Source organism: Bufo gargarizans, chromosome 10, assembly GCF_014858855.1.
Source record: "Bufo gargarizans isolate SCDJY-AF-19 chromosome 10, ASM1485885v1, whole genome shotgun sequence".
Taxonomy (NCBI): Eukaryota; Metazoa; Chordata; class Amphibia; order Anura; family Bufonidae; genus Bufo; species Bufo gargarizans.
The window spans coordinates 74,888,129-74,913,082 of record NC_058089.1 but is presented as its reverse complement, the minus strand read 5'-3'; the positions used below and the strand labels follow the sequence as shown (position 1 = coordinate 74,913,082).

General features: G+C 42.6%; 1 protein-coding gene across 2 annotated transcripts in view; it reads left to right on the top strand.

The window, feature by feature from the left end:
* The window catches only part of NRXN2 (neurexin 2), an 858,623-nt gene that overhangs the window by 661,645 nt on the left and 172,024 nt on the right, over positions 1-24,954 (top strand). The gene's annotated exons all lie outside the window — the stretch shown is intronic.

Below are 24,954 nucleotides of genomic sequence, written 5' to 3'. Positions count from 1 at the left end.
AGCGCAAAGGTCCTTAGCACCGCAATCTGCATATTTTTCCTGCTCATGCTAGATCTAAAAAAGGATGGTGTGGGCAGGGAAAGGGATACAGTTATGGCCATCCAGTTATTGGATACCACCACCATACACTTACCGGATAACAACTCTGCACAGTGACCGGATAACACCGCCATACCGTGATAGGATAAAAGGGTGTAAGAGGGCACAGTATAGGGAATGACTAGGGACACTGCACAGGGTGTGGTAAGAGGGCACAATGCAGGGTATAATGGGGCACAGTACAGGGTGAAGGGCACAGTACAGAGTGGGGCACAGTCACATGACCCTGTGACATTAGAAGGTCATTATGGTGAATGCAGTTCATACGCCACCATAATGAGAGGCAGAGGAGTGAGACAAGTGTCTGATTATGTGGCTAGAGATAAAATATATAACTGTCGGCCAGTACAGGCCCCAAAAATTAGGCAATAGGCATCCACCTGACAGCAAAGAACTTTAGATTCTGTGACTGGAGGTACATTAGGCGGCCACAGGATAAATATGTAACTGTCGGCCAGTACAGGCCCCAAAAATTAGGCAATAGGCATCCACCTGACAGCAAAGAACTTCTATGTATTCTGTGGCTGGAGGTAAAGATGTAGCAGAGTTAATACACACACTCTTAACTCAAATTTCTCAACTCATCAAGTTATCTTGAAAGAAAAGCCATTGATAAGTGATGCTGGTTTGTACCTGGGGTCTAAGTACTGTACGTTGCCACACAGTACAGGTCCTCGACCTTTATGCTTTTAATAAGGGGGTCCGTCTTCAAACACTGGAGCATAAATTACCTCATTTGCACTAAATTGGAAACGGTGGAGCGGATTGGCTCTTGCTGATCGCCCAGGAGAATGTCGTCCTTGGTCTCCTCCCGCCAGCCACAGACAACACCAGGGATCCCCGAAAAGTTTAAAGCTTGCTTTTCTTGCTCCTCCTCCTCCCCCCAGCCACCATCCTGACTCCTCTTCAGACTCTTGCTGACTTGTCTCAGATGGAGTAGATCCCCCTGGGAATTCATTCACCATTGCGACTTCCTCATCTTCCTGCACCTCAACAGCTTGATCAATGACACAACGCAATGCACGCTCCAGAAAGAAGGCGCAATGTATGATGTCACTGATGGCGCCCTGGTTGCGACTGACCAGTTTGGTTATCTTATCAAATAGCCACAGAAGTCTGCATGCGTACGTAGCGCATGGGCAGCCACTGCCATGGTGAAAAGAAACCAAGCTCACCAGAACCTGTCCTGCCGCAGAGTTCGTACAGGTAGTCGTTAATGGCACGTTTATGCTGGAGCAGCTTATCAAGCATATGCAAAATGGAGTTCCAGTACATCGGGCAGTCACAAATCAGACATCTGACGGGCAAGTGGTGTCGCCGCTGAACGTCAGCAAGGCGAGCCATGGCGGTTTAAGATCTTCTAAAATGGCCAGAGATTTTCCTGGCCTACTGCAAGACATCCTGGACCCCATGGTATTTGGCAATTAATCACATGTCTAAGTCCAGGACGTGTGCCATGCATGGCATGTGTGTCATTTTGCCTTGTTTCAGTGCGCTGAGCAGATTGGCACCATTGTCGCACACCACTTTACCAACTGTCAAATTGAGTGGGGTTAGCCACTGATCGGCCTGTAACCGCAGAGCTGAAAGCAGTGCAGGACTGGTGTGGCTCTTGGCTTCCAGGCGCAACAACCGCAGCACATCATGGATACGTCTCATCTGGCACATCGAATAGGTTCTGGGGAGCTTGGAGGGTGCAGCGGAAGAGGCAGTAGCAGTGGAAAAGGAGGAGTCAGCCGAGAAGGAGATGGAGGATGGTGTTGGAGGAGGAGAAGAAGAGACAGGCCTGCATTAAATCCATGGCAGTAACACCAAATCCACACGGGTGCCACGGGTTACATGCTTGATGGCCGTCAGAAGGTTCACCCAGTGGGCAGTAAAAGTTATTTACCTTCCCTGCCCGTGTTTGCTAGACCACATGTCTGTGGTCAGATGTATCTTGGCACTGACACTGTGTCCCAAAGATATATTAACTTGCTTCTGAACGTGGTCATATAGCTCAGGGATTCCCTTCTGAGAGAAATATTTCCTTTCAGGGACCTTCCATTGCGGTGTGCCAAAGTCCACCAATTTATATGGCAGTAGTTGGCGGGCCAGCAGTTCTGACAAGCCAGTGGTCAGCCGTTGGGCAAAAGGATTATCTGGCATTTTTTTACACTCGAACATTTGGGCCACAGAATTCTGCCTTGTGCCAAATAAACGCGACAACGGCACGGTGAAAGGTGGAGTGGAGGAGAAATGGGAGGAGAGAGGAGAAGGAGAAGAGGCAGGATGTGTAGCGCCGGGAGTGTGGCTTTGTAGGTTCTGACGGCGTTGCTCCCACCGGGCTCGGTGATGGGATGCCAGGTGCCTTCTTAAGGCAATCGTCCCTAGGTGAGTGTTGGGCTTACTGGGACTTATGCGTTGACAGCACAGGCTATTATCAGCAGCTGACGCGTTAAAAAAAAGCCCACATTACGGAGCCATGTGCCGGCGCCCTGGGACTGGGAGCGCAAGATGTGACACCAGATACATTTGCAGTCTGCTTTTTGCTTCCTGCGCACTGCAAGTTCTGCCTGCTACTCCTCCTTCTCCTCCCTATCTGCTGCTCCGTCGCTCCCTCTGAACTCTCCTTCTCTTCCTCTTTTGTGGGCACCCACATGACGTCCATCGAAATGTCATCATCGTCACCTTCACCACCACTGACATTATAGATCTCAGAGCACACAGCAACAGCGGGGACCACTCTCCTTTGGCTGATCTGGGTACTGTCATCAGACCGCTGGGTGGCGGCCGTTGCTACCTCCTCTTCCTCATCCGATGCCAAGGATGACTGCGCATTGGTAAGGTCTGGGAGTGGATGGGAAAAGAATTCCTCTGACTCGAGGGGCTATGGTGGTGGTGGTGTATTTGGGGGTGCACACAGCAGAGAGTGAGGAGAGTGCAGATACAGAGGATGAGGAGGGTGCAGAAGCGGAAGGCGGAGTGAGCCACTCAACCAACTCTGGTGCTTCCTTTGACATAATTGCACGCACCTTCTCCAAATTTCCACTTAGGCTCTGACCTGGTGCACCTGCCCAACCCCTACCACCCCTGCGGAATGGCCTGCCTCTTCCTCTGTCTGTCATTTTCAAAATGAGCCTGTGCCAAAGTCCCTAGAGAAGAGCAGTATTTTTGGAAGCTGATATATGGCAGGCCTCAATCAGTTGTTAGTTGAAGCTGGTATATCACCCTCAAGCAGTAATTTTGTGGACGCAGGTATATGGAAAACCTCTATCACTATTTTGTGGAAGCTGATATATGGCAGGCCTCATTCAGTTTTTAGTTGAAGCTTGTATATCACCCTCAAGCAGGGGCGTTGCTAGGGTTTCAAAAGATCCGGGGCCCAATCCCCAATGCATACGGCTTGATTCTCAAGGTCGACCAGCCGACTCCTAAGCCCGACATAGCTATACAGCAGCATATACCTCTCACATCCAGTTCCTCTCAGGGGACGTCTCCTCTGATGTAGATCTTCACTGTCATCATCTTATCCATTCTGTCCGGACAACTTCTCTCAGCCGCGCCTCATCTCTACATAGTGTGACACACAGACATCTTAGCTTTCTCAATACTAATAATACAGGCTGGCTCACAGTATTTTTGCGTAAAATTTATTAATACACCGAATCAATAATAAGATTTGGTGTCAGTATCAGCATACATACATAAACAAATATATAAATAGGTATAAATGTGCGGAGCTCACGCACAGACCTAGATAACCGGAGTACTCCTAGAAAGTACTCCGGTTATCTAGGTCTGTGCGTGAGCTCCGCACATTTATACCTATTTATATATTTGTTTATGTATGTATGCTGATACTGACACCAAATCTTATTATTGATTCGGTGTATTAATAAATTTTACGCAAAAATACTGTGAGCCAGCCTGTATTATTAGTATTGATTTATCTCTCTTTTTCAGCTGGTAACTGAAAGGCTGAGCTCCAGTAGTTTGCTGGTGGAGCCTTTTCTAATTATTTGATACTAATCTTAGCTTTCTCATTTTCTGTACCCCCAAATACTATCCTGAAGAAAAATGAGTCCCCCCCCATAGTAATAGTGCTCCTCTTAGTCCCACCAATAGTAATTTCCTTCTAGAATGCCCTCATTAGTAATACAGCCACCTACAGTGCTCCCAACTGTGATAATGCTCCCCAAGACTACCCCCATTAGTTGAAGAGCCCTCCAGTATTAATAATGCCCTTGCATAGCCCCTAGTAGAAATAAGGCCCCCTTAATGTTCCACCAGTGGTAATAAGGCTATCTACTGACCTATCAGTAGTAATAAGACCCCCACAGTGCTCTTAGTAGAAATAATGTGGATCTATAAGTCCCTCCTATAGAGCCCCCAGGAGTAATAAGAACGCCTAATATCTCCTGGATTTAAAATGCCCCCCTCCCCAGTATTTATAATGCCCCATACTGTTATAATGCTCACCCTGAAGTGCCCCAGTATTTATAATGCCCTTGCAGTGCCCCCTGTAGTTATATTCTTTTGTTTACTGTCTTCAAAAATTATAATTCCTCAGCCCCTCCACCATACACTCCCATGCAAATAACATTACTTCCCTTCTCTGCCATAGAGTGCCATGTAAATACCATCACACTTTCTCTCTAGCCCCCTCCAATATACAGACCAATGTAAATAACATCCCTTTATATCTACAGCACCCTCTAAAATACGGTCCCATGTGAATAACATCACACCATCTCTCCTACCCCCCTCAATATACAGTCCCACGTAAATAACATTACCCCCTCCCCAACCGCCCTCAACATACAGTCTCATGTAAAGAACATAACCCCCTCCCCAGCTGCCTTAAACATACAATCCAATGTAAATAACATCACCCCCTCAATATTCAGTCCCATGTAAATAACATCACTTCCTCCCCAGTCACGTTCAACACACAGTCCCATGTAAATAAAATCACCCTCTCCCTAGAAACCTCCAACATGCAGTCCCATGTAAATAACATCACTCCCTCAACTTTCAGTCCCATGTAAATAACATCACTCCACCCCACTTACCCATGTAAATAACTTTGCTCCATTTATCCCTAACATACAGTCCCAGTTAAATAACTACAACTCCCAACATTGCTCTGCCTCTCACACTGAGTAATCTACCCCTTCACTTACCTCTCCTTATGTAGCAGACCTCACCACAGCTTCTTCCCAGGACTTCTCTTCACTGCTGAGCAATCCTCTCCTGCACTGGTCATGATGGTGACATCAGCGCAGGTTATTTTCAGCTACTGAATTTAACATTGATCACATGACCTGTGATGCCATTACAGGTCCTTAAGCTCTTGCAGGGCATTAGATTCAATTGTATTGCCGTCCTGAGGATGGAAATACATTTGAATCTAGCAGGCAGTACATTCGGGGCCTGGGACAAAACATCAGGGGCCCAGGCCCCTACTATTTTGTGGCACTGGCCTGATGAAGCGCAAGTTAGCGTTAAAAACGGCCGTCGCCGCTGACTTCAGCTGTGCCGCACCATATGCCCCAGCCCGAAGATTTTACCTTTTTGTATGAATAAAGGACTCTTAACCATGCTGGTGAGTGCTGCTTTTTCTATTACTCTCCACATTTTTACGTGCATACTGTCAAGGCTGTGCACCACCGAGGCGTGTAAAAGGGACAGGTAGTTGAAGACCGGGTAGCAATATTAATGTGACGTCTGGCAGTGCCGCCTATCTCTCTATTCTCCACACCCTCATACATCATTCTAGTCTGTACCCTGGCTTTACCTTTATTTACTTGCTTTTTTTTCCACTGTTGCTGCTGAATACAAAAACATAGAATAGTAGCCATAGATTAAGGAACGCGTACTAGATAGGCCTTGTAGTTGGGGAAGTGGAGGATTAGCACACATGATCATGTAGTCACACCACCTCCTTTAGTGTCCTAATGGCGCATGTGTATATGTGTACACGCTAAATGGACATCATAAAAAAAGCCATATTCATATGGACTGTTTGAGTTATAGGATATTGGCAACACCGCAGAGTAGCAGTGATCCCATAGAAATGAAGGGGACCGCTGTGGCCCCATTCATTTCTGTGGGATTACCGCCACTCTGCGGTCCTGGCTGTGACAGCTAGGGCGCGACCAATGTCGCAGTGTAGCCCTGGCCATAGTTTGTTGACCTACTACAGGAAATGACTATGAGGAGAGGAGTCAGGCACTTCACTCAGGTAACTATGAAAATGAATATTAAACATATTGCTCAGAATCTGCTGATGGTAGATGTGCACAGGTCGGCTTTCATATTTTATAGAGGCAAGGAATATTACCACATAATATAATGGCAAACCGCAGTTGTGCATAATCACATGCAAGATGTGTATCCCATTACTGGATGTGAAAAAGGTATTAAAATAAAATCCACAACAAACTAAAAATCATTTTAGCATGTTAGCTACTGACATTCATCACAGGAAAATCACTGTGAGAGCTAAGCTAAGACAGAAAGATATATTTTTTTCTTCTGAATGTCGTTATAAATGTCGACTGTAACCATGGCAACAAATTATAAAATGGATATCCCTGAAATGGACTCTTTACATGCCAGTTACAAAATACTGGTCAACTTTTTTTTCTAGCTAAATTATATTTAATAAAGCTAGATTTTTTTTTTCATATATCCCTTGATAATGGCAAAATCCACTTTAATCATGCCTATGAAATATGTCAATTTCTACAATGAAGGCCTTATTTATGGGCCAGCCTCACTGGAATATAGGTGTTACTGAAAATATGGGCATGGTCTGGATGAAATGAGGAAAGGGCTGAAAATGATTGATTATTCAAATTGTATTGTTTAACTGCACCCCAAAAATGTATTTCATGTACCAAAAAGAAGAGTACATCACTGCACACCACCAAAAATCTGTATGTACTTATATAAAGGCAGCAAAGTCAGAACCTCGGTCTAAAAGTTAGTTTCCCTAAAACAATGGCTGCACAATTCACTTCCTGCTTGATTAAATCTTGTTCTTGGTAGCATAACTCTGCTACTACAATGCGTTCACTAGAATTGCGCGGTATCTTGATGCGATAAAATGAGTTAACTGAACCTAATATATTTATGCAATTAATGCGGCACAATGGAGTCACTAAAACTGCACAGTATCTTGATGTAATACAGTGCGTGGAATGAAACTGCTATACTAATATAATTATTGCAGTACAACATATTCACTAAAACGGTTTGGTTCTTGATACAATACAATGCAATAACTCAAACTGGCATAGTTATGTCGTTAATGCAGTACAATGCCTCAATAAAACTTCACGGTATCTTGATACAGTACAATGCATTTACAGCAGAATGTATGCTATTGATGCTGGTGCTGTCAATAAGCCTAGAAAATCCTTATGAACAGTAAAAATGTAAGATTTTTACAAAATAAAAGGCTGGCTGGCTGTTCATTTACAGACAACATTGAGGTTGTTGCAGGATTTTGTTAAATACAGAAGCATAATTTGCAGTGCCACATGAACGTAAATGCCAGCAGCTGTCGGAAACAGAATCCTGAGTTGAACAGACCTTCCCTCCCTATGTTTTTATTGGTAAAACCATGATATCTAATTAAATATAACCCTATACAGTCCCTATAATCTCCCTGCCACACTTATATTACTGCAATCTGTCTGTAACTGCAAGATGTTAGATTGCAAAATGGCCTCAGAATGGCCTGGACTGATGTCATTCTGAGGCCATTTTGCAATCTAACATCTTGCAATTACAGACACATTCCAGTAATCTAAGTGTGATCTCAAGAGGCTGAAGGAGCTTCCAAAACCCAACCCCTGATTGGCTCATAGGCTATCTGTCAGCATTTGAGCATATCAAGGCAAGTCCCCTCCCAGAGTCATGTGATTTTCTATCTTCATCCTTCTTGTCGCTTTCCCTGTCAATTTATTCTGTAAGAGATATACTCTGTTTTGCATGATTCATCCAAAATAACATTGCCAAAGCTTAAGATTAATTTAGCAGCATCATTTTTGTGAAATTCATAGAGAATCTGATTAGTTTAGAATTCTATACAGCGATCCGTACAATCCGTATCAGTCCGGAGAACCTGCTGCCATTTTTCTGCACTATAGTTATGTTTTTGTGCATAGGTCATTTAGCCTTGTTTTTGGCCAAACTTCTTCCATTAAGACCATTTCTCTGAACAGTAGATGGGCATACCTTTTGCCAGTTTTAAGTTAATAGCACTGCTGGACAACTTCCAATTAAACATGTAAAACAAGTAAACATGATGTGTCTTGATATTAAACAATATGTGTCTTTATCTGCTGCACTAAGTTTCCTTGGCCAACCACTGCATCTATGGTCATCTGTCACGAGGGTGTCAAGAACCACGCCTGACTCCGTTATACCCGGGGTCAGGAAATCGCAGCGCTTGGCTACGCGCTCTATGTAGAAAGATAGGGCTGTTTCTTTATAGTAGCTTTCTGGGTTTGCTTTGCAACCCTTTTTGGCTCACTCAGGGATCCGTAGCTCCTTCTCCTCAGCTGTTCCTTGTCCAGCACTCCCAACCTCCTTATATTCCCCTCTCACACTTCTCTGGTTGCCAGATATAGAGCTTCCTGCCTCGACTTCTATACTGACCCACTGGAGCTGTGTTGCTGCGTTCTCTGGTTGTTGGTCCAGAACGTTACCCTCCGGATCCCTGTTGGGCCTTTGTGGTCTGCTGTTGTCGCCCACCTGGGATTATATGTTTGTCTGTATTGTCTTTCCTCTCCTTGGTGTTTTCCTCTTAGTGTCAGTGGTGCGGACTAGTGATCCCACCGCCCCGTTCACTACCTAGGGCTGATCTTAGGGAAAGCCAGGGTTTTGGCACGTGATTGGCGTACAGGTGAGGAACCCGTCTAGGGACGTCAGGGCAGTCAGATGCCAGCCGCAAGGTGAGTCAGGGGTCACCACCTTTCCCTCTCCTTTGGGCAGGGCCTTCCCTTTTCCCTCCCTTTGCGTGACGCCGGTCATTACATCATCATCGTGGTCCGGATTATTGGTGTGCTTAATGCTGAGTCAGATACTTATCTATCATGCAATACCATCAGGGAAGCATTTGATTAGCTCCAAATTTATTGTGCAGCAGGACAACCATGGCAAACATACAACCAATGTCATTGAGAACTATCTTCAGCATAAAGAAGAACAAGAAGAACTGGAAGTGATGATATGGCACCCACAGAGACTTTTGTCTGGGATTATGTGAGGAGACAGAAGGATTTGAACAAGCCTATATCCACAGAAAATCTGTGGTTAGTCCTCCAAGATGTTTGGAACAAACTCCCTACCAGGCTTCTTCCAAAACTGTGTGCATGTGCAAGTGTTCCTAAAAGAATTGATGCTATTTTGAAGGTAAAAGGTGGTCACACAAAATAATAATAACAATAAAAATTATCTTTATTCATATAGCTCCACTATATTCCACAGTGCTTTACAATTCAGACGGTGCATGCACAAATCAAACAGACATCACAGGATTACAAGCTAATATACATTTGAAACGGTAGGAATCTGTGCCCTGCTCGCAAGACATTACAATCTATGAGGAAATGGTAAAATTGTTTTCTAAATTGGTCTAGCCATCTTTGTATTAAAAAGAGTATCACAGGTGTGCTGCATGAGCTAATGCATTGAGTGTGGGGATTACTGTTGGATGATGGCCTTTGTTTCGGAAGAATGAGGTTCGGGTGAGTAAATGGTGTAGTTTAGGAAATGTGATAGGCCTGCTTACAAAAGTGTGTTTAAAACCAAGGAAGCTGGCAAGTAACCTGATTGTCCAGGGCAGCGAATTCCAGAGAGCTGGTGTAGCTTTAGAAAAGTCTTGAATATTGGAGTGAGAGCTTTGCTATAAGGAGAATGTTAAACCTATATCATTGGCAGAACAGAGAGCACAAGTATGGTGGTAGACAAAAATGATGAAAGATATATAGGGAGGTGCAACAGTGTTGAAAGCTTTGTGGGTGAGGGTGAGAAGTTTAAACTGTATTCTGTGGTGGATGGATAACCAGTGTAGTGACTGGCCCAAGCTAAAGGCATTGGTGTGACAGGTGAACAGATACAGATGTAGCCAAGCTAAAATTGACTCTGATAACACATGGCACATGTGACAAAACAATGTGACATGTGACATTAAAATCCATTGAAAAGTTAGTTACTTTTTTCTTGCCATTATTTACTTAGCTCTTTAACCATCAAGTTTAGCTCGGCTGCATCTGTAGATGAGCCTGGCTGCTGCATTAGGACGGACTGAAGTGTTGAGAGTTTAGTGAGGGGAAGAACAATTAGTAATGAGTTGCAATAGTCAAGATAAGAATGAATCAAAAAAACAACCAAAGTTTTAGTGGTTTCCACTGTGAGAAAAGGGCAGATTCTAGAGATGTTCTTCAGACCATATTAGTGTGACAATGATTTGAAAATGGAAAGAAAAGGAAAGATCATAGTCAAGCATAAAACCAAGACAGCGGGCAAGCTGGCCAGGAGTAATGATAGTACCATAGACTGAAATTGAAATATCAAATTTAAATAGGTTAGTAGAAGATAAGAAGGGAAGACAAGAAGTTAAGTTTTTGAAATATCCAACTTCAAATAGAGAGACTTGTTTTTCTAGTACATCCCACAGATGCAGGAACAATTTTTGCAGTGTGACATTGTAAATTAGCCTGCTGAAAGAGGAAACTGTCATTACGAAATACAATTGCCATGTAGGAATAGACTCAGTGTGTTGGTGGTGCATGTCAAAGTAGCATCAACACGATTGCCAGGATCCACAGTTTCCCAGCAGAACATAGACCAGACCAGGAAATTTTTATTCACAACTAATGCAAATTTCATCGCGCTTCGTGGTAACGAATCACAATTTTACTAAAATGGCGGCTACACGTGTGAGGACTGAGGACATGGGGCAAGGAACTCTGGGAAGGCGGGATCACCCAGATTGACATGCCTGCATGCAGCCAATCAGCAGCCACCCAGCCCTGTGATGTCACAGCCCTATAAATACGGCAGCCATTTTAGATTCTGCCATTTTCCAGCGTTCAATGTGCAGGGACAGACGTGTGAAGGTGCTAGGGACAGCAATTGGAAAAACAAAGACATAAAAAACGATTTATAAGTGCACGATAATGATAGGGAGGAATACTTTCACAGTATCTTAGTGCAGGGAGAGGCGTCAGAAGGTGCAAGGGACATTGATAGAAAAGTGCAGGGAAAGATTATTTGGGGATCCAAATAGCCATTAGACAGCTCTGTCATTCCAGTTATTTGTTATTGGGCTGCAAGTGCTATGTTGAAAAGCCTTTAGTGGCTTATATCTTAGTATCTTATATCAGTACTACAAGAAAAATATTTACGCATTTCACTTCTGCAGTTCTATTCTGGTGAAAGTGTAAAGGGGCGTATTTCAGCAACCAAAAAAATACGCACTGCACTATTGCAGTTTTTTCTGGTCAAAGCTCATAGGGTCATATTCAAGTACAACAAGAAAAATATATTCTCAGTTCACTTCTGCAGTTATTTTTGTTGAAAGTGTATATGGGTGTATTACAGTAAAAAAAAAAATAAATATATATATATATATATATATATATATATTTATATATATAAATAATGCCCTTTACTGTTTCAGTTACCGTATTTTTGCACCATAAGACACACCTAGATTTTAGATGGGGACAATAAGAAAAAAAATATTATTAATTCACCAATCAGACCCCCAATGTTAATCAGACCCCAATAAGACCTCAAATCAGACCCCCAATCAGACCTCAGCTCAGACCCCAATGAAAATGACCCCCAATCAGACCTCAGATAAGAGCCCCATGCCTCTCATTTCCCCCATATCAGCCCCCATGCCTCTCATTAGCCCCCATTATCAGCCCTTATGCCTCTCAATGCCCCCATATCAGCCATTATGACTCATTAGCCCCCATTACCAGCCCTTATGCCTCATTAGCTTCCATTATTAGCCCTTATGCCTCATTAGCCCCATTACTAGTACTTATGCCTCATTAGCCCCGATTATCAGCCCTTATGCCTCATAACCCCCATTATTAGTCCTTATACCTCATTAGCCTCCATTATCAGCCCTTATGCCTCATTAGCCCCCATTATGCCTCTCATTAGCCCCATCAGCCATTATGCCCCATTATGTCTCTCATTAGCCCCCATCAGCCATTATGCCCCAGCGGTCATTATGCCCCCATTATGCCTCTCATTATCCCCCATCATCCATAATTCCCCCAGTATGCCTCTCATTAGCCCCATCATCCATTATGCCCCCAGCAGCCTTTATGCCCCCATTATGACTCTCATAAGCCCCCATCAGCCATTACGCCCCATTATGCCTCTCATTAGCCCCCAGAAGCCATTATGCTGCTAATATGCCTCTCATTAGCCATTATGCCCCCAGCAGCCTCATGTTATATAAAATAAAAAAACACTTACCTCTCCTGCTCCTGGATGCTGCCGCTCCTTACCACCCGCACTTGGTCTTCCTCCTCCCCCATCTGCTGCGCAACCCTGCATAGCCAACAGCAGAGGACCAGAAAGCAGTGAGTAAAGATCTTTCACCATAATGGACTTTTGGGGGGAAACAAAATGCGTCTTATGGGGTGAAAAATATGTTATTTCTGGAGAAAGTGTATAGGGGATTTTTCAGTATTACAAGAAAAATATATTCTCAGTGCATTTCTGCTGTTAATTCTGTTGAAAGTGTATAGTGGCCTATTTCAGTCCAACAAAAAAAAATTATTCTCAGTTCACCTCTGGAGTTATTTCCATTGAAAGCGTATAGGGTCATATTACAGTAAAAAAAGAAAAATTTATATGCACTGTCCAGTTATTTCTGGTGAAAGCGCATAGGGGTTTATTTCATAACTACAAGAAAAATATATTCTCATTTCATTTCTGCAGTTAATTCTGGGGAAAGCATACAGGGGCATATTACAGTAAAAAAAAGAAAAATATAAACACACTGCACTGTTGCAGTTAATTCTGGTGAAAGCATATAGTGGCCTATTTTAGTCTAACAAGAAAAATATATTCTCAGTGCATTTTTGCTGTTAATTCCGTTGAAAGCGTATAGTGGCCTATTTCATTCCAACAAGAAAAATATATGCTCAGTTCACTTCTGCAGTTGTTTTTGTTGAAAGCATATAGGGGCGTATTACAGTAAAAAAAAAGATAAATATACAGTATACACATTTCACTGGTGTATAGAGCATAGCGTATAGCGTATTTCAGTACTACAAGAAAAATATATTCTTAGTGCATTTCTGCAGTTAATTCTGGAAAAAGCGTATAGTGGCCCATTTCAGTCCAACAAGAAAAATATATTCTTAGTTCACTTATGCAGGTATTTCTGTTGAAAGCGTATAGGGGCATATTACAGTGAAAAAAGAAAAATATATACGCACTGCACTGTTGCAGTTATTTCTGGTAAAAGCGTATAGGGTCGTATTCCAGTACAACAAGAAAAATATATTCTCAGTGCATTTCTGCAGTTAATTCTTGTGAAAGCATTTAGTGGCCTGCTTTAGTTCAACAAGATAAATATATTCTCATTTCACTTCTGCAGTTAATTCTTTTAAAAGCATATAGGGGCGTATTACAGTACAAACCGGATTCCCAAAAAGTTGGGACACTAAACAAATTGTGAATAAGAACTGAATGCAATGATGTGGAGATGGCAAATGTCAATATTTTATTTGTAAGAGAACGTAGATGACAGATCAAACGTTTAATCCGAGTAAATGTATTATTTTAAAGGAAAAATACGTTGATTCAAATTTTCACGGTGTCAACAAATCCCAAAAAAGTTGGGACAAGTAGCAATAAGAAGCTGGAAATAGTAAATTTGAGCATAACGAAGAGCTGGAAGACCAATTAACACTAATTAGGTCAATTGGCAACATGATTGGGTATAAAAAGAGCTTCTCAGAGTGGCAGTGTCTCTCAGAAGCCAAGATGGGTAGAGGATCACCAATTCCCACAATGTTGCGCAGAAAGATAGTTGAGCAATATCAGAAAGGTGTTACCCAGCGAAAAACTGCAAAGACTTTGCATCTATCAACATCAACTTTGCATAACATCATCCGAAGATTCAGAGAATCTGGAACAATCTCTGTGCGTAAGGGTCAAGGCCGTAAAACCATACTGGATGCCCGTGATCTCCGGGCCCTTAAACGACACTGCACCACAAACAGGAATGCTACTGTAAAGGAAATCACAGAATGGTCTCAGGAATACTTCCAGAAACCATTGTCGGTGAACACAATCCACCGTGCCATCCGCCGTTGCCAGCTAAAATTCTACAGTGCAAAGAAGAAGCCATTTCTAAGCAAGATCCATAAGCTCAGGCGTTTTCACTGGGCCAGGGATCATTTAAAATGGAGTATGGCAAAATGGAAGACTGTTCTGTGGTCAGACGAGTCATGATTCAAAGTTCTTTTTGGAAATCTGGGACGCCATGTCATCCAGACCAAAGAGGACAAGGACAACCCAAGTTGTTATCAATGCTCAGTTCAGAAGCCTGCATCTCTGATGGTATGGGGTTGCATGAGTGAATGTGGCATGGCCAGCTTGTATGTCTGGAAAGGCACCATCAATGCAGAAAAATATATTCAGGTTCTAGAACAACATATGCTCCCATTCAGACATCATCTCTTGCAGGGAAGACCCTGCATTTTTCAACAAGATAATGCCAGACCACATTCTGCATCAATCACAACGTCATGGCTGTGTAGGAGAAGGATCCGGGTACTGAAATGGCCAGTCAGCATTCCAGATCTTTCACCTATAGAGAACATTTGGCGCATCATAAAGAGGAAGGTGCAACAAAGAAGGCCCAAGACGATTGAACAGTTAGAGGCCTGTATTAGACAAGAATGGGAGAGCATTCCTATTTCTAAACTTGAGAAACTGGTCTCCTCGGTCCCCAGACGTCTGTTGAGTGTTGTAAGAAGAAGGGGAGATGCCACACAGTGGTGAAAATGGCCTTGTCCCAACTTTTTGGGGATTTGTTGACACCATGAAATTCTCATTCAACATATTTTTCCCTTAAAATGGTACATTTTCTCAGTTTAAACTTTTGTTCTGTGATTTATGTTATATTCTTAATAAAATATCAGAAGTTGGCACCTCCACATCATTTCATTCAGTTTTTATTCACGATTTGTATAGTGTCCCAACTTTTTTGGAATCCGGTTTGTAAAAAAAAAAAAGAAAAATATATACGCACTGCACTGTTGCAGTTATTTCTTGTGAAAACGTAGTGGCGTATTTCAGTACTACGAGAAAAATATATTCTTAGTGCATTTCTGCTGTTAATTCTGTTGAAAGCGTATAGGGGCGTATTACAGTAAAAAAAGATAAATATACAGTATACACATTTCACTGGTGCACTTATTTGTGGCAAAAGCGTTAAGTGGCCTATTTCAGTACAGAAAGAAAAATATATATGTACTTCATTAGTGCATTTATTTCTGCTGAAAGTGTTTACTGGCTTATTTCAGCACAAAAAGAAAAATATATTCTCAGTTCTAGTCATCGGGTAAATGTGTTAAAAGCATGGCTGGGAGTCAGCAGGGTGGCAGCAGTGTGAGGTCAGGAGCCAAATGTGCCTAGAGTAGAGCACCTGCTTCGCAGCAGCCTACCGATCTGGGAAGTAGTGGTGCAGGGGTTCCCGGAAGCAGCAGCGGTAGCAGTCAGTCAGTGCGGTGGTTATATGTGTTATTTTGTATTTCAGTACAAAAAGAAAAATACATTCTCAGTTCACGTCGGCGGCGGTTATACGTTTTAAAAGCGTTTAGTGGCCTATTTCAGTACAAAAAGAAAAATACATTCTCAGTTCACGGCGGAAGCGGTTATATGTGTTGAAAGCGTTTAGTGGCCTATTTCAGTACTTACAGAAAAATACATTCTCAGTTCATGTCGGCGGCGGTTATACGTTTTGAAAGCGTTTAGTGGCCTATTTCAGTACAAAAAGAAAAATACATTCTCAGTTCACCTTGGCGGTAGTTATATGTGTTGAAGGCGTTTAGTGGCCTATTTCATTACAAAAATAAAAATATATTCTCAGTACACGTTGGCGGTTATATGTGTTGAAAGCATGGCTGGGATTCAGCAGGGTTGCAGTGGGTGGTCGGGAACCAAACATGCCCAGAGTAGAGCACCTGCTTCGCAGCAGCCTATCTACCCGGGAAGTAGTGGTGCAGAGGTCTACGGAAGTAGCGGCGGTAGCAGTCAGTCAGTGTGGCGGTTATATGTGGTAAAATCTTCAGTATTTCAGTTCAAACAAAATGTATTCAGCAGTCAGGGCTGCAGTTATATGTGGTAAAATCTCCATGATAAATCTGCAGCGTGGGGGCCCCTTTCAAAATCTTCCTTCAGTGGAGTGAATAGATGCCGGATGACCGGGACACTCCATGACCTTCCAGGAGCTGCTGTCGGGAGCAGCGGTTCATTTCTGAGACGTCCGTATAGTGCGGTGGGAATCCGAACACCCTCTCCATCTCCGTGCTCTGTTATATGTGGTAAAATCTTAATTGCCGTATTTTAGTCTCAGTTATATGTGGTAAAGCCTTTTGGGACGTTTTTCGGTGGAAAAACAAATTGTATTCAGCAATCAGCGCTGCAGTTATATGCGGTAAAATCTTTTTTGACGTACGGTATTTCGGTGGAAAAAAAATCTTATTCAGTGTTCAGCGCTGTACTTATATGCAGTAAAATCTTTATTGATGCATTTCAGTAGAAAAAATATTGTATTCAGCGTTCAGCGCTGCAGTTATATGTGGTAAAATCTTTATTGATGTACTGCGGTCGAAAAACAAATTTTATTCAGCGTTCAGCGCTGTAGTTATGTGCGGTAAAATCTCCATGATGTCCCCATGATAAATCTGAGACGTGGGGGCCGCTTCTACACACTTTCAAAATCATCTTTCAGCGGAGCGAATAGATGCCGGATGACCGGGACTCTCCCTGACCTTCTCAGGATCTGCTGTCAGGACTCGGAAGCAGCTGTTCATTTCTGAGACGTCCGTATAGTGAGGGGGGAATCTGAACAACATATCCATCTACATGCACCGTTATATGCGGTAAAATCTTTGGTGACTTATTTCGGTGTAAAAAAAAATGTATTCAGCGTTCAGCGCTGTAGTAATATGTGGTAAAATCTTTTGTGGTGCATTTCGCTGGAAAAACAAATTTTAATCAGCGTTGCAGTTATATGCGGTAAAATCTTTTGTAACGTATTACGATGGAAAAACAATTCTTATTCGGCATTCAGTGCTGTAGTAATATGTGGTAAAATATTTATAGAAGTATGTTAGTTGGAAAAACTAAATTAATTCAGTGGTTAGCGCTGTGGTTATATTCAGTAAAATCTTTATTGAAGTATTTTTGAAGTATTTCGGTCGAAAAACAAAATTTATTCAGTGGTCAGCGCTGCAGTTATATGTAGGGTTGAGTGAACCCGAACTGTAAAGTTCGGGTTCATACCAAGCTTTACAATTTTTGGATCCCGGACCGAACCCAAACATTTCAGTAAAAAGGAGAAGCACAAGGAGAAGGCTGAGGGGGAGGAAGAGGTTGCCGTCAGCACTTCAGAAGGCAGGGTTAGCATGGCCGAAATGTGGAAAAATGTTGTCAGCACGCCACAACAACCAGCACCACCAGCTGATATAGAACGTCTTAGCAGGAGGCAGCATTTCAGCAACATGGTGGAGTAGTATGTGTGCACATGCCTACACGTACTGACTGATGGCTCTGCCCCCTTCAACTTCTGGGTCTCCAAATTGGGCACATGGCCTGAGCTTTCCCTTTAAGCCTTGGAGGTGTTGGCCTGCCTTGCAGCCAGTGTATTGTCTGAACGTGTGTTTAGCACGGCAGGGGGCGTTATCACAGACAAGCGCGGCCGCCTGTCCACAGCCAATGTGGACAAGCTCACGTTCATTAAAATGAACCAGGCAGAGATGCCAGAGGTCTTGTCCGCACATTGTGCAGAATAGACATGTATCCCAGCCTCACTCAGTCATTGTTGTACTCCAGCACACTTTGTTCTATTTTTTATATTTCCCAATGTTTTGGGGTCTATCCAAATTTAGACAAAAATAAAAAATAAAATAAAAGATAAAAACAAAAACCAGTGTTAGCTACCTCCTCCTCCACCGTCGCTTCCACCTACACTGCCACATCCACCGCCTCCTCAACCTCCTACTCCATATGGACCTCCTCCTCCTAGATCAAGATTATTATTTTTAATTTTTACTTATTATATGTTATTTTAAGTCATTTCCCTATCCACATTTGTTTGCAGAGCACTTGCCATGCTCTTAACCACATTTTGCCCCCCTCTAGCCCTTTCAATGACTTTTTAGAGCCATTTTAGTGCTCTAAAGTTTGGGTCCCCATTGACTTCAATGGGGTTGGGGTTCGGGTCCTGAACTCAAACTTTTTTGCGAAATTTGGCTGAACCTGTCGAACCTGAACTTCTAGGTGTCCGCTCAACTCTAGTTATATGCAGCAAAATCTTTAGTGACGTATCTTGATGAACTTTGCTACTCTTCTGGGCTCAAAGCTACCTTGATGCTTTATCTTGTCATTGTCTGTAGCTAATAGAGGCCGGTTCATGCCAGGCAGGTTCCCCCAGAAGTATCTTGGTCTATCGACACTATGTCATTGTGCCATTCTGTGGCTTCCTTATGCTGCTGCCACCACCAGACTGTCGTGCCACTCTGTGGACTACTTACGCTGCTTCCACCTCCAGGCTCTCCCGTGGTGACACTCTGTGGCCTCCTCCTGATGCCCCGCTGCTGCTGTCACCTTCAGGCTCTGCCATTGTGCCACTCTGTGACCTACTCATGCTGCTGCCACCTCCAGACTCTTTAATTGTGCCACTCGGTGGCCTCCTCATACTGCCTCCAACTCCTGACTCGGTCATTGTGTCACTCGGTGGCCTTCTTCTAATGCTGCTGCTGCCACCTACAGACTCTGTCATTGTGTCACCCTGTGGCCTACTCATTCTGCTGCCACCTTCAGACTATTTCATTGTCCCACTTGGTGGCCTACTCATTCTGTCTCCAACTCCAGACTTTGTCATTGTGCCACTCAGTGGCCTCCTCGTACTGCCACCACCTCCAGACTTGGTCATTGCGTCACTCGGTGGCCTTCTCCTAATGCTGCTGCTTCCACCTACCGACTCTGTCATTGTGTCACCCTGTGGCCTACTCATTCTGCTACCACCTCCAGACTCTGTTGTGCCATTCTATGGCATACTCATGCTCCTGCCACCTCCAAACTCTGTCATTGTGCCCTCTCGGTGGCCTCCTCATACTGCTTCCACCTCCAGACCCTGTAATTGGGCCACTCTGTGGTCTCCTCATGCTGCTTCCTCCTCACCACTATGTCATAGGTCCACTCTGTGGACTTCTCATGCTGTTCCCACCCTTCCCCACTTCATGACTGATCCACTATTTTGGATTTCAGCCTGACTGACATCATCATTTATTTGACACTTCTTGTGATCTGTCAGAAGGAAGGAAAAATGAGACGCACAACAAATCCTGTCTTTGTAGCAGCTTTAAGGCCTGTATGGTCCCATCAGAATTGGCTTATGAATTGGTAACCAAAAGCAGGAGTGGGTAGAAAACACAGAAGACATGCAAACATTCGATTCACCTGTCATCTCTGTTTTAGATCCACTCAGTTGTTTTTTTTGCATTAGCAATACTGATGGTTTACTGACCAAATGCGGACCGAGTGAAGGGAAATGCTCAACAGACATGATCTGTTTTTTGTGGGTTATTGTTCTGACGGATCAGATGAAGGGCACAATAATTGGTGACATCAACACAAACTTACTGCTGACACCCTCTGCACTCTGTTCATACCAGGCAGGTTCCCCCCAGAAGTATTTTGGTCGATCGACACTCTGTCATTGTGCCATTCTGTGGCTTCCTCATGCTGCTGCTACCTCCAGACTCTGTCGTTGTGCCACTCTGTGGACAACTCATGCTGCTGCCACCTCCAGACTCGGTCATTGTGCCACTCTGTGGCCTCCTCCTCCTGATGCTGCTGCTGCCACCTCCAGAATCTGTTGTTGTGCCACTCTGTGGCCTATTCATGCTGCTGCCACCTCCAGACTCTGTTGTTGTGCCACTCTGTGGCCTACTCATGCTGCTACCCCACCACAGTCTCTGTCATTGTACCACTCGGTGGCCTACTCCTGCCGCTGCCACCCCCAGACTCGGTCATTGTGTCACTCGGAGGCCTTCTAATGCCTCTGCTGCTGCCGCCACCTACAGACTCTGTCATTGTGTCACCCTGTGGCCTACTCATTCTGCTGCCACCTTCAGACTCTGTTGTGCCATTCTGTGGCCTACCCATGCTGCTGCCACCTCCAGACTCTGTCATTGTGCCACTCGGTGACCTCCTCATACTGCTTCCACCTCCAGACCCTGTCATTGGGCCACTCTGCGGTCTCCACATGCTGCTTCCACCTCACCAATATGGACAATGTGGACTTCTCATGCTGTTCACGCCCTTCCCCACTTCATGACTGATCCACTATTTTGGCTTTCGGCCTGGCTGACATCATCATTTATTTGACACTTCTTCTGATCTGTCAGAAGGAAGAAAAAATGAGACAAACAAAGGATCCTGCCTGTGTAGCAGCTTTAAGGCCTGTATGGTCCCATCAAGGTAAATGCTCAACAGACAGGATCCGTTTTTTGAGAGGTTATTGTTGTGATGGATCAGAGGAAGGACAAAATAATCAGTGACGTCAACACACTGACATCCTCCCCACTCTGTTGGGGGGGGGGGAGCTCTACTTGTATAAGTGTTTAATAGAACAGGTTCTGTAGACATCTATGTGGAATCAGCTGACGACGGTGTAAAAGGAGTGCGCTTATTCTTGACGCTAACATCGACCTGTAAGGCTGAGCTGATATTTAAGTTATTTGGTCAGTTTTGGCCCAGTGGCTGCCCAAATAAGTGAAGTATCCAGTGATTCTAAGAGCGACACCTGTCATATGCTTGTCATACTGACTCACAGTATTGTTTCACTACCACAGCGTCCCTATGCATGTTACTGCAAAGCACAGTGTTCTACACCCCTATAAATGCGTTACGCTGCAAATAAATTCGCATTGAAGCAAATGTTTTCGAAAAGTTTGGCAAAGTGGCAGAATCAAATTTTGTAAAAATTCGCTCATCTCTAGCCATTCAATTTTTGGATCATGTATTGAACAGTGCTCTGAGATGTTGAGAGCTTGGGATATGTTATATCCTAATCCTGCTTTACACTTCTCCACAACTTTATCCCTGACCTGTCTGGTATGTTTCTTGGTTTTCATGATGCTGTTTGATCATTAAGAGAACAGCTGTAGTTATACTGAGAATAAATTATAATATATTGCTAATAAATTTGTAATACATTACTAATTAGGTGAATTCTGAAGCCAATTAGTCAAACTCGATTTTATTTAGGTGTATCAAAGTACAGGGGGCTAAATACAAATTCACACCACTCATTTTTTAGATTATTATTTATTACACATTTTAAAAATCATGTATCATTTTTACTTCACACGCAAAATACTAATGAAATACATTAAAGATTGTAGGTTTAAAGTTAAAAAACAATGTGTAAAAGTTCAAGGGGTTTCAATACTTTTTGAAGGCACTGTATGTACATGTAGAGCAGCACTATAGCTGGCCATTATATGACATCTGTATGGCACTTTTCTTTAGCTGTATCTCAAATTCTAAGATTTTTCGAGCTAGTGGGTAGTGACATTCCATACACTGCTCTCAGAAACTAGATTCTGTTCCCCTGCCATTATCTCTCATACGGAGAAGTCGCTATAACACAGCAAAATATTTAGCTGCAGCAGTGTGATTGTGTCTGTCTCTCTGATTCTCTCTCACTTGGCTTCTCTTCCTCTTACCTCCATAGACTTCTATGTTCAGCATGTAAGCTGATCCCTTAAATGGCCCAAGACAAATTTAGAAGTGAATTCAAAGTGAATGCATAGTTTTTGAGGAAGGGAAAATGACAAAAGGATTTTTTTTTTCTCTGATCAGATGTATTACAAAGTTTCTTATATTCTCACGTATTATTAATGTATGCCAAGCTGGTTGACAGTACCATAATAATTCTGATTTCCATGTTTAAATAAATTGTCCAAAGTATGTTTTTCATGTTTTTGTATAGTAGTGGTTTCCACCTTGCTACTACCTAATTAATCCATTTTAAGTTATGAACACTAAACTGAAAGGCAGTAAGAATTCAATAAGTGTGTTATGTGCTTACTCAGCTTTCCGCTGTAAAATATTACATTGTATTTATTGATCAGGAACACTTGACTATTTTTTTTTTTATAAAAGGTACATGTGGAAGAGGGTAAATGCATTTAATATAACCATATAAACAGGAATGTTAAACTGGTTTGGTCAAATTAGAACGCTATAAACAATATGAAAAAATGACAAATTTGTATGGCAAAAACATTGTTTTAGCATAAACTCAATTCAGCAATGCTAAATATACAGTAGATTAAACAGTAGCAAAATGTTTGTGGCTTGTGAAGAAGGTATCTACTGTATAATGAATAATGAAATGTCTTTCCCACAAAATGCCTCTATGATTTCCTCTAGTAGAATTGTGTAAACATTTTAGAAGAAAGACGTCACCATATATATTTCGTGTAAACTCTATTCTAATTTCCAGAAAATGTTGATTTTAAAACACCTCAGTGCCTGAGCCTTATCTACAACCCTGTTTAAGAAAATTGTTGAAATAACTTTGTGCTACTTATTTTTTTAATATTTAGTGTTATTCTGAAATGTTCATTTTAAGATTTTTTTCTGAAGCTGGTCTGTTGAATTATTTTCCATAGAAAATAATTTATTATTCTGTGATTCTGTGTTTAATGGAATACTGTATGTCATTAGAAAATGACCTATTTTTCAAATTAAGTTTTTATGTCTAACTAATTTCTGAAGAATTTGTGGTGGCAAAACCTGCCTGTAATGATATCACCTCTGTGTATAGATAAGACAGATTTCTCTTTCATAATAGGTGATTGTCAAATATTCTCTATTCTTTCCTTGTACAATGACCTCTTCACATGTCACAGAGCATGCCTATAAAACTCTCCCATTGAAAAACTCTGCCTAGAAAACCCTCCCATTGAAGTCAGAGTCCCCTCCAGTGTTCCCTTAAAGTCTTGGCAGCTGCTGAGCGGGTCGGCTCAGAGCTGGCGACAGCGGCATCAAAAGTGGGCGATAGGAAAACCTAAGATAATTGTCACATCAAAGAGCATACAGTGTAACCCCTGCAGCATCCTGTACATTACAGTATAATCCATACACCATGCCATACAATATAAAGTATAATCCCTATCATGCAGTACAGAATGCATTATAATCCCTGCCCCATGCTGTATAATATACAGTATAGTTCATACACCATGCTGTACAATATACAGTATAGCTCATACACCATGCTGTACAATATACAGTATAGCTCATACACCATGCTGTACAATATACAGTATAGTTCATACACCATGCTGTACAATATACAGTATAGCTCATACACCACGCTGTACAATATACAATATAACCCCTACACAATGCAATATGATGTACATTATAATCCATACACCATGCCGTACGATATACAGTATAGTTCATACACCATGCTTTACAGTATACAGCATAATCCCTACACAATGCTGTACAATATACAGTATAATCCATACACCATGCCGTATAATATACATTATAATCCATACACCATACCGTAAAATATACAGTATAATCCATACACCATGCCATACAATATACACAATAACCCCACAGTGTAGGTGTTATACTGTATATTGTATGGTATGGTGTATGGATTATAATGTATACTGTACAGCATGGTGCAGGGATTATAATGTATATTACACAGCATGGCGCAGGGATTATAATGTATACTGTACAGCATGGTGTATGAACTATACTGTATATTGTACAACATGGTATATGGATTATAATGTACATTGCATAGCTTGGTGTAGGGGTTATACTGTATATTGTAAGGCATAGTTTATGGATTAAAATGTACATTGTAAAGCATGGTGCAGGGATTATACTGTATATTGTACAGCATGGTACAATGATTATAATATATACTGTACAGCAAATGCATGGAGGTTACACCATACCAGACAATATAACCTCTGTGCCATGCTGTACAATATACAGTATAGCCCCTACACAGTGTAGAGGTATACTGTATATTGTGTGGCACAGTGTATGCTATATGTGTATAACATAAGCATATTCCACTTGAAAACTTACAATTACTTTGATTGGCCCTTGGGTATCTCAGACCCCACTTCAACACTTTGGCTGGGGGTCTAGGTCTAAGAGCATGCCATCCCCTCCTCTTTTCCTACACTGCACATGTTCTCTTCCAGTAGCAGCAGCGCATGAAGAAGAAGGCGGGGCCAGCTTGGAGCGCCATACCTGAACTTCCTGACACTGGATAATGTCAGGACGTTAAGAGAACTGTGGGCAGTATGGTGTGTGCCTGTTCCGAGTTCTAGGGCCACCCACTACAGCAATGCACACAGTGGAAATTGTGTGCATTGCAATGGTGGGCTTCCCCAGAGTACAGAACAGGCATTCACCATTACATGAAGTCCAGGCTACGGCGGCGAGAGGGCCTGCAGAGGTCCTGAGTGGACGCATAAAGGAAACTGCACGCCCACGCAGCTTACAGGGAACACTGGTCCCCTCTTGTCCATT